The 6,825-nt window shown below is 43.0% G+C and overlaps 1 long non-coding RNA gene across 1 annotated transcript; it reads left to right on the top strand.

The window, feature by feature from the left end:
* Nucleotides 1–3,688: 3,688 nt before the first annotated feature.
* LOC148861314 (uncharacterized) lies at nt 3,689–4,393 on the top strand. The gene is made up of 2 exons (XR_016112198.1): nt 3,689–3,792; nt 3,956–4,393. It is a non-coding gene; the product is annotated as an uncharacterized LOC148861314 (long non-coding RNA).
* Nucleotides 4,394–6,825: the final 2,432 nt, after the last annotated feature.

Below are 6,825 nucleotides of genomic sequence, written 5' to 3'. Positions count from 1 at the left end.
CATTCCTTGACGTGGGCCTCGAAGTTCTCCACCTCCTGCTTCAGCGTCGCCTTCTCGGACACTAATAATGAAATAAGCTCCTTCTGAGCCCGGGCATTGTTCTTCAGCTGGTTGATCTCGTTACGGGCCAGATTCAACTCGGCGTGATCTTCGTGAGATGAGGACTCAGCCGCAAGAGCCCGCTTCAAATGTTGCTCGGACTGGTACATCAGAGCATGCATGGCGGAGTTCACCTGCCAAGAGAACCATAGTTAGTACCAAAAAAGTCTTAAGCACAAAATTGAAGAAATCAAGACAGAACTTACCACCATGCAGTGAGTAGCTGCTCGAGCTCCGAGCTAAGCAACCGACAGCTCGGCCCAGCCAGCAACCTCTTCGGCATACACCGTGCTCTTGCTCTTTAGAAGGCTATATTTCAGAGTCAGAATACTCCAAACTACTTCCTCGTTGCCTAACGATGTGGCGGCTGCAGGAGCGGGCTCTGAAGATGCCTCCCCAGGCACACGAGGCAAGGAGGCCCTCCCTAGTCCCTCCTTGATCAGGTTGATTACTAGAGGTTGCGTAATGGAGGGCCGTTCGGACTCAGGCACGATAGACTGCAGTGACTCGATGCGAGCCCTTTTGGCAGCTCATTTCTTCTTCCCCTTCATCCGACCAAAGAGTTGATTTACAGTGAACTTCATGGGAGCTGCAACAAAAGTAGAACATTAGCAACATTATCAGAAATAAAGAAAAAACTCAAAGAGACAACCTACCAGGGCGCAGACCAGCCTGCACAAGCTTGTCTTCAACCATGTAGTCCGCAAAGTTGAGGCGGAGCTCCGCCCAAGATTGGAGCGCTTCCCTTGTTTTTAGGTCCAATCTGACACCGGGATCCTGAATGGACGCCCTCCAATGGGTTGGGAAGGACCATCCCTTAGTGTTTCGGACCATGAAATAACCCCTGTTCCAGGTCGGGACCCTATTTGGGAGCTTGTGCAAAAGCTTGTAGCCCGGACGAGGAGATAGGTAATAGGTCCGCCTATGCTCGGGAAGGACACAGAAGGCGTTCTTCTTGATGGACAGGATCAAAGAGAAGATATCGAGGTCGAGGGGTAGGTTATAGTCATGAAAAAACGAGATGGTCCCTACTACATTGCAAATTGGGTTCGGGTGCAGTTGGTCTATGGTAATGTTGAAAAGTTTCAAGATTTCTACATTCAAGGGGTGCAACAGAAGACGAAGACCAGCTACGAGTTGCTCCTCGAAGATCACTATCTCGTTGTGATCATGCTCCCAGGGGAAGTTGCCTAGTGGAAGACTCTAAATGAGGTAGTTTGGGAGGTTGTGTCGAGTTATTAAGGCCTGGAGCCTGTCCGCTGTCATTATTGATGGGCCAAAGTTGTCTGGCACCCGACCTCAGTGTTAGGTGGATGCCTGGATACCAGAGGTCTCTCGTGCCTCTCGGAGTGGCTGCACCTTAGGAGGGCAAAGGACCATTTCCAGACCCGAAGTAGCTTCGATATGACTATCGATCTGGTCTGAGGTACCCACCTCGGCCTCATCTAGAAGACTATCAAAGCTGAAACTAGACATGAAAAAGACAAACTGAATTAAAGAGGATAGCTAGGGAAGACTCACCAAGGAGAAATGCCGAACTGGAAAGAAACACCGAACGAGAAGACCCGAGCTAAGGAGTTTGAACGCGACCTTAGACCGAAGGCTAATGAACTTATGGCAAAGAAAATGAGTCTCGGGTCCCCCTATTTATAGCCACTGTACTGGAGAATCAACGGTCGAGATCAAAGCGATCCGATGGCTCCTAAGAAAAGCGGCTACGTGACCCCGAGGTTGAAATTGTTTTAGCACGTTTTTTGGCAGAGTTTGTAGATCGCGTGATGTTCGCACGTAAACTAGATGTGACTTAGGTTATCCTTGGTTGAGCCGAGTAGCCGAACTGGTCCGACCAACGATTCATCCGACAAAGCGGCTTGCACCTCGAGCCAAATCCACTTGTCACATCATGAACTCCCCGCACTAGGTCTGGACCCCTAGCTTGGGGAGTGGGGGGCAATTGATGAAGGGTGATTTGGTCCGACCTCATAACAAGGGGACACGTGGACGCGGCCTGACTAATAGATGACAGCTCTGCATGACTAGCCTATAGCGGAACGATCTCGGGTACCATCTACCCCGGGCTAAAATGACCTCGCGACAAGGTCACTTCGAAATGAGATCACGTCGGTACTACATCGCAACAAGAACACCTCGATGCCAAGGCACTTCGACACTCAGTCCAGTTCGGGACTTGAACGCATCAGCTCAGGGATATCGATGTGCCACTGTGAGGATCCCGAAAATCCTTCCGACCGTTGCCGGACTTCACGGGATCACGCCGCATAACAGCCAGTGTTATCTCCCCCAACCGATTCGGGTGGACTCGATAAAACCTATAAGTTGGCAGCACTATCTCCCAACTTACGCGGAAGACGGATCTCATCGTGACGAGGATCCCAGAACCGCTCCGCGAAACCCGCGAGGACTCCATTATATAAAGGATTGACCCCCCAGGGGTGCAAGGTATGCGTGATTTTCTTGCTCTCAAGCTCTCTACTTTCAAAAACAATCTTAGCTCGCTACGAGCCTACCAACTTAAGCATCGAAGCGACCTCGCCGGGTTAGCATCCTTAGGTTCTCTGATATCCTTGCAGGTTCAGTCCGTCGTCCATCTAGAAGCCAGATCACCTCCAACTGGGAGCAGCTAGATCGTGTTATATCATATTGTGATGGGCATTTAACTTCAAGAGCTGATTAGATTGTGATGAGCATTTAACTTTAAAAGCTTATTAGATTGTGATGGACATTTAACTTCAGAAGTCACCGTGTTACCATGCCTGATGAAGAACTATTGCCAAGACCATAGTTGATCACATGAGGAAAAAGAGGAGATGGAATGCCCTCGTTACAAGGATGAGAAGAAGGAAAAGAGTAGAAATCTGTAGAGTTACGATCAACATCAATAAAGACCATGGAATGTGGGTTCGATACCTAAGTTGAAATCAATCTCTCCACTTTTGCAACCCATGGATGTTGTAATTTGTTGGGAAATGATAATTTTCTTTTAACCTATCTTCAAAGGGGAAACAAAGAGAAGTTGTGTTTATTGGATGAATCTTAATTCTGTGACAATCACAAAAGAGCACGAACATATAATTAAGCACCTTTGTATGATTCATCTCAACTTAACAAAAAGCATTTTATTTTTCCATGCGATATCTCTCATTTGTTGCTTCAAAGAATTAATTGAAGCTTAACTTTGAAGCTCTGGTTCATTTAGCTCCATGTAGGAATTGACTTTTTTGAAAGCTAATCTAGGAAGGGAGGAATACAGCTAAAACACTTGTCATTGGATTTTATTTTAAAAATTTGAAGAATAATGGAGGATAATATCGATCTTAAAAGAAATAGTTTTGAAATTAAGAAAATTTATTTATAGGGTTTCTTGCCTATAAGGGAAACTTTTGGAGGTTAATATCCATTTAGATCATCAATAGAGGGGAATTACTTGGGATGGGCAGCTTTTTAAAAATAATAGCAAAAAGGGGCACTACTCCTAGTTGTTTATATACGGTATGGATTACTGTAGCTATACACATTTATTATTCCAAAAATGCCCTATAAATACAACCAATATTTCTAACTTTCTAATGCTTTTCTCTCACTTTACTCTTTTGAACTTGAACTTCAAAGTTTACCGTAGTTTTGCTGGAACCGAACCTGGAGAACAAAGTTTTCTCTTCCACTCACATCTCTGTAAGAATCATTCTATTTCTCCTCTTTTTAGCTGATTTTATATGTTTTTGTGAACTTGATTTCTCTCTCTCTCTCTCTTAGTTTTTTTTTATCTCCCTTCTCCTTAAACTTCATGTTAGTGCAGCCATTTAAACCTCTTTATCTTTTTTTGTGTTGGACAAAGGGAGCGAGTGATACCTTCCGCCACCAATAACAACGAGTCAATAAGAAAACATAGAGAAGATAGGGAGGAGATTTCAAAGGAAGGAGGCCGTCATCATTGCTTCCAGACATGATCAGTTTCAATATTGCTGAGAGACTTGGCTTGGAAGATGCCTTCGTGTTATTTCTTCCAGTACATATGTTCATGGATTTTTAATTTTGATTGTTTTTTTTTCAAATAAATTTTTGAGTTTCATTACATATATCAAAGAAGTAGAAATTCCCCTTTTTTCCTTCTATCTGGATAAATCAAGGGTGAATTCATCGAAACTTCATTTGGGTTGTGCAAACGAATGTGTATGTGTTAGAGGTTGTTTGCCATGTATCAAATGCCCAACATCATAGAAGACTGCTCAAGTAAGAGAAGCTATTAATGAATTTCTTTTCAAATTTTCTTTTCCCTTTTTCTCTTTTCTAGTATTAAATTATTCATGATTTAATTTTGGTGATAACACATATGTGTTAGGGGGTTGTTTTTCATCTTTCATTTCAAGCTAGAGCAAAGGTTTCGTTTTACTTTATTTATTTATTTATTTTAATTTGACTCATTTATTTGGTAAGAGCACATGACTAGAATTATAGCAGCCACCTACTTTTGTAGCTTATGGTCTCCTAGACTCTTACCATGAGTGTAGTTGTTGTTGCTATTATGCTTAGACTAATTCTAATAAGTAAATTTGTTATTTTATCTCTATTTATTGATCTATATAAGAAGACTCCATATTCTGGTTATTATAGTGGAAAATTTGAATCTATTTGGTCTTAAGTTGGGTTGATGGTTTCTCCAATAAATATGATCATGGATTTTATAACAATCCCAATAAAGGAAAAAAAGGGATTTCCTAGTGCTTCACTTAGGAAATGAACTGAATAATTGAGAAATGTATGAGTGTTACAAGATATGAACAAAGATGACCAACCTTTTTCCTAAGAATTAGGGATGGACCATGGCTTTTCTCCGTGTGTGTGTTGATTCCACGCTTGTTACGTTGATTGGTATTGCTACTATTTTACATGAAAAACTATAAAATTATGATTTCTTAGAAATGGTTTATTTTCCTTCATTTTAATTGCAACTAAACAAAGACTCAATTTCATTGCCTCTTCAAGGAAAGGCATTGCTTGGGTTACTAATCTAGGCTTTATGATAAAGCCCATGCAAAGCACGACTCTCTCATCGACCCCAACAACAAGGGATTAGAAGTTCATAGAACTATCATTGTCTTGTTGTAAACTTTTGTTTTGAATTTGTGTTGTGATTCATCTTCATTCTTGGAAGGAAGCCCATGCCAAGCTACCTCTCTTTGCATTACTTACCTTCTACTATTTCAAAATAAAAAACAACTACCATTTCCTCCCTTCACTTAACAATTTTTTTTTTTGTCTCAATTGATGTTTTCCCCTTTCCCCTTTTAACTTTGGAGGAAATATAAAGGCTTCTTATAGGTCTCTACTAACAATCTAAAAATTAGTTCTCTACTAGATGACACAAAGTTGTGAATTTTAGCATGTGATTTAATGATAGAAGAATTTGATAATTAGTGTCAAAATATACATCAATAAGGATTAGTAACCCAAATACAAAGAGGGGAATGGTCCCTTCACCCCTATATCTTGTAATTTAGGGTTGACAATTTTTCTCAGTTTTTGAAAAACAAGAAAATTTATTGAACCAATAGGTGTCCAAATATACATTATAATGGTTAGTAACCCAAGAACAAAGTCATAAATGGTCACTTGACTCCTGATGTAGCGCAATATGGTCACTCATAGCTGGCACTCGCGTGGCTCCTTAGAGGTACCTGAGACGAGAGGAAAGAGGAAGAACTCCCGGGGGGTTTCCCGGCGGGAATGCTTCAATGCTTAAGTTAGCATTGAGTGCAAGAAGCGAAAGGAGAATGAAGGCTAAGAGTGCAGGTTACGCAGGTGATTCGAAGATACCTTGTTCCTTGAGAATAAGCCCCTTATAACTGAATTTCGTTGCTTCAGGCCCTTTGACCTCTGATAGGGTAGGTATAACCGCCACTGTCAGTCTGCCACAACCGTTATAGGCAGGGCTGAGATGGCACGCGCGGGGCCGTCGTGTAAGGTACGTGCCTGTCAGGTATGGGACGCCTTTCTAAAGGTGGCAGGTGTGGCGAGGGGGACATGCCTGCTGTCCACAGGTTTGTCGGGTACATAGGTCGGGTAGGAAGCCCCCCTATGGTATACCGAACTGTTCCCCTGCGAATTACCCTGAACTGGGCTGTCCTTTAAGTGACGAGCTGCTTGTAGCCGGTTATGCCGAGCTAGCTGACCCGAGGTCTTTGTGCCTCGGGGCGTCTAGAGAAGAATCGGCGTGTTCTTGCTTGGGAGTGACCCGAGGTCCATTGGGAGGAGCTCGGGCCTCAAAAGGGGTCAGGGTGCTCCGAACTCGGGACCCCCTGAAGTGCCTTAACCCCGGGGAGGAGGTGCGGGCAAGGCGGCTTTTGGCGAGTAGTTTGCCTGCCGAGTTGCCGTGCTGAACTCAACGGGATTTTCCCTCCGAGTTGTGCTCACATCCGTTGCGCTGTCATGCTGAGTCACTGTTTGAGTAGGGTCACGCCCACATGTACCTGAACTACAAGGTCAAGCCAAATCACCCTCCATCAACTCCTATGCCCTATGATTTAGGTTTGACAACTTTTCTCAGTTTTTGATAACCAACAAAAGTTACTAAACTCATACATGGCCAAATTATTCTCAAATTTATCAATTTGTCCATTAGTGAAAAAATATACATAATTTGGGATAGTAGCCCAAGTGAAAAGAGAGAAATGATCACTTGGCTCCTACATCTTGTGATTTATGGTT

Source organism: Nelumbo lutea, chromosome 4, assembly GCF_056320005.1.
Source record: "Nelumbo lutea isolate HS-2025 chromosome 4, American lotus-T2T, whole genome shotgun sequence".
NCBI lineage: Eukaryota > Viridiplantae > Streptophyta > Magnoliopsida > Proteales > Nelumbonaceae > Nelumbo > Nelumbo lutea.
Note: the sequence above shows the minus strand (reverse complement) of the source record. Positions and strands in the feature narration are given on the sequence as shown.